The 12,689-nt window shown below is 43.2% G+C and overlaps 1 pseudogene; it reads left to right on the top strand.

The window, feature by feature from the left end:
* The first annotated feature begins 6,592 nt into the window (after positions 1–6,592).
* Positions 6,593–12,689, top strand: part of LOC112475949 — a 48,925-nt pseudogene continuing 42,828 nt past the window's right edge.

The raw sequence follows: 12,689 nt of genomic DNA, 5'->3' as shown, positions 1-12,689 counted from the left end.
GGAAAGAGAAATAGGGAAAATAAGGCAGACTTTAAAGGGCATGTCAGCAAGGCAACTACCACTGGGTAACTAGAGCTTAATGTCATTGGGGACCTCTGGGAACCAGGGAATAGAATGTGCCTCAGGGGGATCCCAACCAATGGGGAGGCAGCTGGGGTATTTATGCACCAATTCCCATTAGTTGAGGACTATGGTAAAGGGATATTCACAGCTTGCTAAGGAGCGGACAGAGGGACTGTCTGCCAAAGGAAGTCCTCAGGCAGAGGTATAGACACTGGCATTTGGAGTCATCCCTGGGTTTCCATTACAGTGGGAGAGGATATGAGCATCTGCTACAGATGGGGTGACCAGGGCTTGTAATCTTAGATGCTTCCAGAAGCTGGTCAGGTAACATAAGCAAGAGCAGTAGGTGGGTGAGGCTGCATGAGTTGGAGAGTTTCTTTCCCTGTCTAACAGGAACAGCTGTTACTAAGCTACGGCCAATTTTTGCCATGCAGGAAAATAGACCTATACTTGCCAAATCTGATTTTTCAAGAAAAGCAGGAAATTCAGATATTTTTAAAATGTGAAATTCCCAATTTGTAAAAGTTGGCATTAAAATAAAAAAATTTTAAAACACCGTTAAGGCCAAACAAAACATGTAGGCAGACCAACTTCAGCCCGTGGACTGCCAATTTGCAACTTCTCTGATAGAAGATGCGCAAAACCCCACCTGTTGGGTATGTGCCCAGAGAAAATGTATCTTTAGCTCATGTGAACTCTAAGGCAATCTGGGAGATGCTTAGAAGTCTGTCTTGACATCTACATGGCAAGACACCTCTGCGTCTGTCTAGTGAGCTCAGTTCACTCTCCTGCCTTGAGATTTATTAGACGGCCAATGACCACCATTCATTGTAGCTGGTGAAGTTCTCCAGTGATTTCTCATCACAGTTCTGGCACTATTCCTCTCATGAGAAAATAGCCGAACCTACTGGGCTGTTCATCTGGCATGTGCTAGTCTGCACAGCCAGTCAGCCCACTGCATAGCTGAGAACAGGGCTGCCTGCCCAGCCTTCCACCTGCACATAGAATAGAGATTGTCAGAGGAGCTTGCAAGTCGAGTGGCAGTATGTGTGGAAATGGAGCCTAGGGAACTGGCCACCATCTGGCATTTTCTGCAACACAGAGAAAGGGAAGGGCCAATGCCTGCATTCCCAGGGAATGGCAGAGTACCTAAATCAGTCAAGGGTCAGGGGTCAACCAAAGAAGAATCACTAGGAGACATATACAGTACTATCAGTGGGGGATACATTCCAAGACCTCCAGTGGATTTCTGAAACCACAGATAGTACCATACTACATATTTTCCCATATGTACATACCTATGACAAAGTTTAATTTAGACATTAGGTACAGTAAGAGATTAACAACAATAATGAATAACAAAACAGAACAATTATAACAATATACTGTAATAAAAGTTATGTGGATGTGGCATTAATAAATAAAATAAGGGTTATTTGAACACAAGCCTTGCAATACCGCAACACTAGATCTGATAACTGAGCGGCTACTCAGTGACTAAGGGCAAGCAGCATACACAGCATGGATACGCTGGACAAAGAGATGATTCACATGCCAGGGTAGAAGGCACAAGATTTCAGAATGCTACACAGAATGGTGCACAATTTAAACCCATGAATTTTTTATTTTGCATTTGGAATTTTCTATTTAATATATTTGGACTATAATTGACTGTGAGTAATAAACTTAGGATAGCAAAACAGCAGATAAAGGAGGACTACTGTACACACACACACACACACACACACACACACACACACACATACTATATATATAATATGTATATATCATATATTTTTAAAAAGAGTTTTAAGGACTTTGGGAGCTAGTTTAGTAGTCTCTGTAAGGCTGTTGTCTTCATGTCTGTTACTGGAGCTTGAAGTTCACAGGGAAGGCAGTTGGGAAGGAAAGATAAACACCAAGTAGGGGAGATCAAGGACCAGCTGGAACCTATACATAGAGCTTGAACCCCACAAGGATGGACTAAAACCTGTGTCAGTTCTTGTTGCCTCTGACATCAGTGACGCGGGTGTCCTACAGAAGATGGAGCCTTTCAGCATGAAGCTCAACATAGAACCTGGCCCATAAATAGAAGCAGAGATGCTGAAGGAGGATCCAGGGAAAGACGAAGCAGTTACAGGCCCGGATGCCACTTCACGCTGACGAGGTGAGTGAGCAGATCAGCGACAACATGTGTCGATGTGTCATAACATCACATCTGTTGCTGACCTTCCACCTTCTAGCTCTCCCAGAAGTCCCATTGTGTCCCATCATGGATCTCCTGACAATGCTCTGTCTTTACCTTTGGGGCTGCCTAAATGTCTGGCAGTTTGCTTTTGACTTATGGCAAAGATAAAGGCAATGTATGATATGTCGTTTAAGATCTGAAACTCTCCCAGCAAGCCCCAGGGGTATCTTTTTTAAAGAGGCTAGCAACTGGCCTCACCAGGTTGATAAGCCGGGCTCGACTACTTAAAGAGCCCCCTAGCTCTTTCCAGTGCATTCTCCTGAAGCTGAGGTTCCTAGCACAGATCTTGGCAGCTCAATCCAGAGATTCAGTGTGGTCTCAGTGGACAAGGGTTGGGCAGTTGTGCACAAGCCTTGGGCTGCAGAATGTTTCTCAGACTACACTGCTTTCCTGCATTTTCTTCCTCTCCCTGCACTGCATCCTTTGCATATAAATAAAAGTCTTACATGAGTATACTCTGTGAAGTCAGGGGAATCCTTTCGAATATCTGAGCTAGGAAAAATACTACAACCGCCCTAACCAAACATATGTAAGAAAGAGAATTCTGGGAAAGGTAAGTCAGCCTAGCTAATTGACACATTATGAGGTCACCAAAGTGTCCATGGGCCTCACTGCTCTGTGACCAGCATCTTGGTATAGGGAGGCCTGCCCTTGGTATAAACAAGGATCGCAGATCTAGGTTATTTCAAAGAAATCGTTCCACAGTTGCCTGGGGAAACCAGAGCAGATGGATTCTTAGAGGAAATAAAGACTTGTTGATTTCTTAAAACCTTTCCTTCTTGTGATTCTGCAGCTAAAAACTTGTGGTTCTTGCTATTTTCCAATGCTCATGAAAAGAAAGAATGCAGACAGGAAGGTCTGATTCCTCTTCAGAAGGACCCTCTTGAAAGAGCAGGGAGACAGACAGGAGGAAGCTAGAACTGCCAAGGGCAAGTTACAACATGGCGGAATTTGGCTCAATCAATGGGTGAACTTTTTAACAATTAGAGTAAGGTTCTACAACAAAAGAGACTGCCTTGTGAGGAACCGAGCCAATTTTTTGACTTGTTAGTTTTAAGCAGAGGTTTAACAACATCCATGAGTCTATCCTTCCTCCCTCCCTCCCTTATTTTCTTCTTTCTTCCTTTCCAAACTTCCTCCTTCCTTTCCTTCCTTCCTTCTTTCCATGCACAGTCCATCCAGTTATTCATTTATAAATGCAATTATTCAACCAACACTTATTGACTACCTACTATATGCCAGGTGCTAGGTTGTGTTCCTGAATCTATGTGCTAGGCACTGATTTAGGTACAGGAATCTAAAGTCTAATAGGGAAGGTTGTCTGAAGGTCATTGACCAAGTACCATGTGCCAGACATTGTATTAGGTGTTAAAAATTAGAACCTAGGGTAGATGACAATCAGGGACTATCGCTGAGATTCTTCAGTTCTAAGCCATTATTACTCTTAAATGGATCTCCCAATGTGTGAGTCCCAGCCTGGTCGGTCCTACCAGCCATGACTCCTTGACTCATAGTGACCCACAGGGCTTCCGCAACAATGAAGATTATGCTTTCTTGGCTGGGTCCAGGAGGGCTGGGATGTTCTGGACTGTGACCTCATTGTTTATTATTTTTAAAAGCTTCTGCCTCCCTTCTGTTGGCTGGATCATAGCCGGAAACAGCAGGGTGGATGTGTGAAATAAACTCCAGCTAGTGTTACTATAATCTTGAACACCCAAACAATAGGTCACACTCCTACAGCTCATGACTTCTTGGCAGTCTGGCCGATCCTGAGCTCTTCCACTTTTATCTGCCATTTGAGATGGGAAAGCGTTGGAAATAGATAATCTGTGAAAGTTTACAGTGTGAAATCCAAGTGCATAGAGAAAAGATAAATTTATAAACAGTCCAATCTTAGCCCTCAGGGAAAGACTAGAAAATACCATTAACCTGACATTTAAAGATCTGATGTGATCCAGATTCTGTAAATTCAGCATCCAGCTCTCCCTAAACACTGAGCAGCAGCTGGAAAGGGAGGGGTGCTACAGGAAATTGGGCTTTAGGAAGACAATGAGGACAATAGTCCCCAAGATTGTGGGGAGGGAGGCTGGGCTTTACTCCTTGGATGTTCTCTGTACTTGTTCCAATTTGCAAGGGTGGGACTGTCCCTAAAGGAGGCTTTATAAAACCTTGTGTAATCTCGAAAACATGGGATGATCCCTGGGAGAGATTGTATAGGCTGGAGATAACTCTTGACAAAAGTGACTTGCTAATAAGCAAGAGTGGGGCAGGCAGACATTTAGGTGGTCCCTGACATTAGAGAGGAGGCAGGGCTGGATTCTCATGCAGAAAACTCTCATTGCCTGCAGGAGCCTTCTATTAGGCCTCCTGTTCAAAAGTCTGCGCATCCGGATGGTTTGGGGCATAGATCCCCCAAGCAATTCTGCAATGCTTGGAAGAAGCATATTGTGTGAGTGCAACATGAACTTATTGGGTGAAATGGAGGTCGAGTTTGGAGGAAATCTTTGAGAGATTATCTTAGAGGCTAGAATTGAAGACTATGAACCTGATTCCAGGTTGGTCATAGGCGTGGTGAAGATTGGATTCTGCAAATCATTCTCTGTGTAATGCTGGACAAGTCCCTATTTATTCACAGAAGGAAAAGCCTGGATTAGATGTTCTCCAGAGATTTTTCAGCACTAAGATTCGATGATGGAAATTGGACATATATTACAAAATGTAAATTTTGCCTGAGACTTTATACAGAACCTCTGAATAGTCATGCAGCTAGAGGAAAGTGAAGAAATCTTGAACGTACTACACAGCCTCCCTGCTTTCTGAACAAGAGAATTCTTAGAATAACCAAGTTCCTGGCATCTGCAAATCTAACCCCACAGAGAACTAAGTCATTAGCTACAGAGAGCCATACTTCAGGTGTTGAAGACTACCCTGCTTTCCCTCAAAAATGTCGGAGCTGCTCAAACTATTGATTTACGTTTTAAATTACATTTGCATATTGATTTCAGAAGGCTCCTTTAGCAACTCTGCAAATAAATCAAATAAATTAATTAGACCAACTGACTGGTAGCACTCCAACCCAGTAGTGAAATTACTCATAGAGTGCAGAGTTGAGCTTGTAAAACAATCAAGAAAATTGTGTCCTTGATTGGGGAGGATAAGTGGTGTTGGAGGCAACTTCTGTTCCTTAGCAGGGACTGTGTGGACGAGCCAGAAGACAGTTTCAGAGACAAGCCTGAAGGGCACTCTGTGGGAAGGATAGTTGGGCATGAGTACTTTTTCTGCAGGACTCAGGGGGAAAAGCTGAAGAGGTAGCTTTGCATCAAAGACTGGAAGCCTCACGTCATGAGAATCAGCACGATCTGCTCTCAAGAGTCCGTCCAATATTTTCTGTGCTCTGCCTCTCCCTAGTAATAGCAATTACTAATTGTATTTTATTTGTGTATATATTGAGGCTTCATTCTGAAAGGATTTGTGGCAACTTGTGTGCACATTTAATTCAACAGGACAGAATAAAATAGCTGAGGACAGTGGGTTAAAGAGAAAGTAAGCTTAGGGAGAAAGATGACACCAGCAGTAAAGTTGGCACATGGCACATGAAGTGTGTCTCATAAAGTCCACGCAATTGCTAAAAGTGAGCAACTAGGACATTCCTAGCAGCCAATGTAAAGACAGAAACATGACCAGCCACTAAATTTACTGTATCCATAGAATAAGAACATTCCAGTTGGATAATCAGTAGATCCTCCTGGTCATTGTCCATTGAACCTGGAGTTCGGGGTTTTAGATTTTAAATGACAGGTACCTGGAGATAAAGCGTCTACACTGATCAGTAAGGCCAATGCCAAATACTTCGACAGTCAAGAAATGATAATATAGGGTTGATACTCTTTTTGTTTAAAAAAAAAATTGCTTAAACTTATGCCCAAGCAGAGGACCACTTCACCCACACGTGCAGGGAGGTGGGCTGAGCAGAGTCAAGATCTTCCTCAAAAAATAAAACAAAACAAAGCAAAACAAACAAACAAAAAAGTACAATTTTGGACCAAGGGGCAGTTAAGGGCCCAGTGTTCCAGGTTCTAGAGCAGCAGGTCTTAATGCTGACTGTGCATCAGAATAACCTGGGAGCTTCGAACAACACCAAAGCTCAGCCCCCCAGGAGATTCTAACGTGCAGCCAGCTCGGGTGGATGTGGCTGTTTCAGGTGGAAAAACGAAAAGCAACTGCCACCAATCATCGGCCACAGCCACAGTGAGACGCCCTTGCTGTATCTGACTGTGAGTGATGGAAGATCCTGACGCACACAGGAAAGATGCACCCGGAGTGAGTGAAGGAGCTGACCTGCTGCATCAGATGGTTGGAACTCCACCAGTTAGTCTTGGTGGACACCTGCCCAAGGTAATGCCTTGAGCCCTTTCACAATGGGCCCCTCTGTAAATATTTACTGTAACTTTGGTTTAGGTAGGGTGACCAGCCATCCCATGTCATACAGGTTGACCAGGTCATGAGACTTTCATAGCTAAAACTGTGAAAATCCCAGACAGAATGGGGTGAGTTGATCACCCTTTCGGTCTGGCTTCTTCTCAAGACGGGATCGGAGAGTGGAAGGGGTGACTTGGCCGACAAGAAAGAGTCAGACCTGAGACACTCGGGACCATTTCTAAGGCAAAGCAGGTTCTAGCCCTCTGTGAACATTTATCTAGTCACTTGTGGCCTCCTTTCTAGCTGGGCTGCCAAACATGGGGTCCTCTCCCTCTACCTCCATTCCTATCTCCCTGAGACATTTCTGTGTCCGCTCCAGATTCCTGTGGGGGCTCTGGAGCCTCTGGGGCCTGGGTGGAAGTAGAACTTCCCCAAACCCTGAAGATGTGCTCTCTGCGACACTCTAGGACCATAGCTCTCCTCCACAGTCAGGACACGGCCCTTCAAGACTCATTGCCATTTACCTGGAAACTTTGTCCTTGAAAATCAGATGGACAGCTCCTGGGTTACAAACACTCTGGGTTAAAACACCGGGTTACAAACAGCATCTCTGCAGGCAAATGGTGATGTGCTAGCACGGCTGGTTTTACTTGCATCCACACAGGGCCCCATGCTCAGAAGGGCCCGCTCTTGGTTTAATATTCTGCTGTCACCATCTTGATCCTTCATAAATTTTTGAACAAGGGGTTCCACGTTTTCATTCTCCACTGGGCCCTGCAAATTATGTAACCAGTCCTGCCTGCTGCCCCAGCCCAAAGGCAACCCCAACAAAATGGCTTCAGCTGCTTTTGCCAGAGGTACCATTATGGAAACAAAATGAAAATAAAATAGGGAAATTTTATCTCAGGCGCTCACGAGCCTGGCCAATTTTGGGGTCTAGATCCTCTCAATCAAATTTCCAAAAGGTACAGCCCCAGAATCTGCACTTCAGAAGTTCCTGGATAATTCTGATGACTGGTGAAGATTAGGCTCCAACCTTTTAGAGTAGAGGTGAATTTTAAGTCAAAATAAATAAATAAATAAATAAAGCAAGGGAAGAGGCCGTGAGAGGTAGGAACAGCTCGGAATTGCTGCAGGCAACTGCACTCAACCTTCGGTTCCCCAATTTGGCCCCGATTGTGGGGACTTTTCCTCTTCCTGTGTTTCACTGCCCGAAATAAAGAGAAAAGTATCTCCATTACAATTCCTGTCAGGAAGTTCTTTGAGCCCCAGGCCTGCTCTCTGCCTATCTTTTAGCCTTTGCTACCCCTTGCAGCTAGGCTAGGGTGCCTAGGAAGAACCTCCAGACCAGCTCTGGAGCTTCATGCCTCTGCCTGCACCCCTCTCAGGCTTCAAAGGCTCCCAAGTGCCCACCTTTTGTCCAGCCCCTCTGTTCTGTGTTTGCTTCTGATTTTGCCTGACTTCTTCAGGTTCCCTGATAGAAGACTCCAAGGCAAACAATTACCCACTCCCTCTAGGGCCAAGCTGCTAGTACATACAGTATCTTTGTACGAGTGAGAAAACAATGCCCCTAAACAAGTCTCATATTAGTAAAAAGTACAGCAGGACTGGCTTCAGGCATGGCTGGATCTAGGGGCTTTCTCTGTCTCTTTGCTTTGATTTCCTCTAAGAGCACTCAGAGTTACACCTTTCCATGTTAAAAGGAAAGGCATGATGACTAACATTCCTTCCTCCATCACAGGTAGCAGAAATTTGGTTGGGACGGTCTGCCTCCTCTGCAGTCTCTTGTCATTTGATGTTGACATCTGATGATGGTGTGCAAGTAGATGTTTAACAACTGACTCTCACCAGGGAAGTGGAAAGGATGTCTTGACTACAGCATTTGCCAATTTCTGTGAGGTAATACTGTCACTGTGGCCCATTTCAAGCTACTAGTACTATATCATTCGACACGGAATTGGGAAGAGATGCACAGTAGCACACCATTATGTAGTAATTTCAGATACTCTATATGTAAATACCCTCAGGTGCGTAGATAATAATAAAATGTAGTGAAATAATTAGGAAATGACAAATTGTGAGTATCCATTACTTTTTCTTTTCATATAATTCATTTAAGTATACATTTATATAATTTAATTTTTAATTATAAGTATGTTTAAGAACCAGCTAGTAAGATTCCCGAAATTTAACAACTGGTTCTCAAAAGCTAGTAGCAGCCATCTTCAGCCCATCACTGATTCTGGAACCAGGCTCAGTGATTAACTGTGCTGTGATCAATTAAGAATGTCTGCTAAGGACACAGAAAGGAAGATAGGTGGCACGCATGCTACATATTTGCATTTTCTAGAAGTTAGTGATTTTTATAAAAGCGACTTCTGTTTTTTAAGTGCATAGAGCATAGTATCACCAAAGGAAACGGCACATTTGTCCTTGGGAGGGAGCATGCAGATCTTGCTCCCAGTTTACGATGCTTCTGTGGTGGCTGCTGACTGCATCTCATTAGCAAAGTCCTGCAAGGAAAAGAGTGGGAACCACCTAGGGAAGACGTTCTCATTTTGTCCCAAGGTACTAACAGCTCTATTACCGCACGCTACAAAAAGCCAACTGCTGAAATGTGGGTGTAAATAGTTTTTCGGCTTCTTTTGCTTGAGTATAGGGAGTCTTTAAGGTCAGAATCGCACAGTTTAATGTCTCATTAAGACTTTCTGCACTGCTTTCCCATTTCCTTTTTGTTTTTCCTGGTGGTATTTGCCAGCAGCTGAGGAGATCTGGGGTCTGGCTGGTTCTCGGAGGGACCAGGCAACAGCTGCCTCGGTGGAAGTATGAAGGAGTTAACGTGGCTTTCTGAGTGTCAAGAAGTCTCTTAATGAGCTGTTAGCACTTGCTACACTTTGGTTTAGTGGCTGTGACTTGAGGACTTCCAGATATTGCTTTTGGAACTGAAAAAGGTGCCTTGAGAACTTGGAGCCAGGGTTGCTTTATTTTTTTTCCCTTCTCTCTTGCTGTACCTGTGGTTGGTGCAAGAATCTGTCCACAGTGGATCAGTTGGAGGGCGTGAGTCACAGTGAAGTCATAATCATTCTTACCAACAGACATTTTTCCATTTATTTTATTTATTCGCTTTTTCTTTATTGAGTTATAATTTACATCCAGTTAAGTGCATGCATCCTAAGTGTCCAGCTCAACACTTTTTTGCATATACATAATATCCATGTGACCAACCTTTATCAAGGTGTAGGACCTTTCCTTCACCCTGGAAAGTTCCCTGTGTCCCTTCCAGTTAATGCCACCTTCCCCAGACGTAACCACTATTCTGATCTTGTCTTAGCTTGGGCTGCCATAATAAAATACCACACACTAAATGGCTTAAACAACAAATATTTATTTTCTCCTGGTTCTGGGGGCTAGAAGTCCAAGATCAAGGTTTCAGCCAATTCAGTTCCTTGTGAGAGCCTTCTTTCTGGTTTGTAGATGTCTGCCTTCTCCCTGTCTCCTCGTGACCTCTTCTTTTTGAGTGCAAGGGGCGGGGGACACCTTTTGGTGTCTCTTCTTATAAGGACACTAATCTTATAGAATCAGGGTCCCTCCCTATGACCTCATTTAGCCTTAATTTCCTTAGCAGCCTCATCTTCAAATATAGCCACACTGGGAGTCAACTTAGGAATTTTGAGGGGACACAAACAATCAGTTCATAATAGATCTCTATCACATAGATTAACATTGTTGGTTCTAGAGCTCCATATAAATGGCATCATACAGTATACACTCTTGTGTCTAGTTTCTTTTGCTCAGTGTAAGGTTTTTGAAATTCATCCATATTGTTGCATATGTCAGTGGTTCATTCCTTTTTATTGCTGAGTAGTATTCCGTTGTACAAATAACCCATAATTTGTTTATTCATTTTCCTACTGATGAATGTTTGGCTTATTTCCAGTTTGCCAAGAGATATTTATTCTGCGAAAGACAGTATGTTAGCTGCTGGGCTATAAAGAAATGTAAGATATGTCCCTGCCCATCAAGAGCTCATGCTTGGGGTCTGTGCTTGAAAAATAACTAAGAAGGTACCAATATATCAAACAAAATATGACTCGGACTCACTGAACAGGGACTAAGTTGAGGATTGAGAAGGAAAGAATTTTTTAAAACATCAGTAGAGTCTATTTGTAAATACATGCACTTAGAAGATGAGGCAGCTTGAAAATAACAGCTGCCAGAGAACCAAAAGTAACTGCAAGTGAGGTCAGAGCTGGCAGGTAGTTGGGCCTGCTGCGTGGGTACCACTGGGAAGCTCATAAATGCTTCATTGCCTGGGTTCCAGGCCAAAGAACTTCCTGAAGTGGGAGCAGGGTAAAAACATTCCCCTTGGAACAAATCTGGCTCCTGCTTTGTTTTTGTGGTTTTCTCCAAGAGGGCGGGGAGAGAAAGGCCTGTTCTCAGAATGACAGTGAGGTGCTATATCCATAGGCAGGGAAGGCCTTCTGTGGCCAGGTGTGGATGCTCCAGGTGGTGGGAAAACAGGATGAGCCAAGGGCCCTGGGTTCTGGGTCCCAGTTTCAGATCTAAAAGGTGCATATTCGGCCCTACTGTTCAAAGGGTGGATTTGGGTGAGTAAGGTAGAGTTTTTGGCACCAGCGACAGTGCCATAAGGGCAGAGATGGGTGGCCAGAACTTGACAGCCCCCTAAAGGTATCTGATTGCCTGCCAGGATCTGTAGGCAGAGCTGCTGATAACCCTGTCTGTGAGTCTGAAGGTCGAGGTCTTTGGAAGCTCACCTCCCCAAGTCCTACCCCATCAAGCTCCATCTAATGTCTTGGGCTTTGCCTCAGTCATATAGCATTATAGAGTTGAGAGTGACCTTGGAGCTCCTAAGCATTTGGAGGTGAGGCGAGGTAGAAAGGGTAAGTTCGGGGAGATTTCAGGAGACTTACTTAATGAAATCTCCTAACCATAATTTTATGACCATGTTAGTGGTTACTATCCACATAATGTCAATATCACATAATATTAATGTTTTGGTTTCTTGAGTTTTAAACTTTCTCTTCATTGAAAGGACAAAAACCATGTTAAATAAAGTTTGGGGGGAAAAAAGCTTCTAATAGCTCCTCCTCAAGTTTGTCTTGCCTTCCAGTTCATATTTTACATACTGTCTTTTCACATATTTGCTGGAGCATTTTTCGTGCTGCTGCAAGAGTCTTAACCATGATTACACTCAATAGCTGCATGATATTGAATGTTGATGTACCATAATTTTCTATTTTCTAGCACTGGACATCTTAGTGTCCAGATTTGCTATTATCCGTAACTCTTTAGTTGAGTAATTCCTTTTAAAAGAATTCTTTCCCAAAGGTGCCACTTACCACGGCCCTGAAGGAAGCCCAGGGTATCATTGGTGTTTGAAGAACAGAGAGATGAAGAAGACTTGTAACTTAGAATAGCGTTTTTGTGGGTCCAAAGGGAATTTTAAAAAATGGAGGTGCAGTGGGGGAAATTGTCCAAAGTATATTTTTTTAAATGTTAAAAAAGCATAATTCTCATACAAATACATACTGAGTACATTTCAAAGTTTTATTTTAACTCATTAATGAGACAACCATGTATATATTGCTAGAAAGAACTAATGTATATACCTGGTTAGAAGAAAAAACGTGCTAAGCTACAAAACTGATTATTTTTCTCCGAGGTAAGAGAACAGTAACCTTTAGTGTTATCTCCTGTCTCAAACAGACACCATTTTTATCTCTAAAGGAAAAAAAAATTATTTGCGCCACTATTGGATAAAAACCATTTGTATCTTGTTTTCAACACATTCATAGCTTATCTTAGAGTCGTGGAGTATCGAAACAAGAATAAATAGTAAGTTAAGCAAAGTGATGTTCTACTAGAAAGTCAGTGGCCCTGAGGCAAGCTCAACAATGAAGGTCATGTATCTTTTTTGCCTCATTTCTGACTTTGGAGA

This window comes from Pteropus alecto, unplaced genomic scaffold, assembly GCF_000325575.1.
Source record: "Pteropus alecto unplaced genomic scaffold, ASM32557v1 scaffold92, whole genome shotgun sequence".
Classification (NCBI taxonomy): domain Eukaryota; kingdom Metazoa; phylum Chordata; class Mammalia; order Chiroptera; family Pteropodidae; genus Pteropus; species Pteropus alecto.
This window is presented reverse-complemented; position numbering and strand designations above follow the sequence as displayed.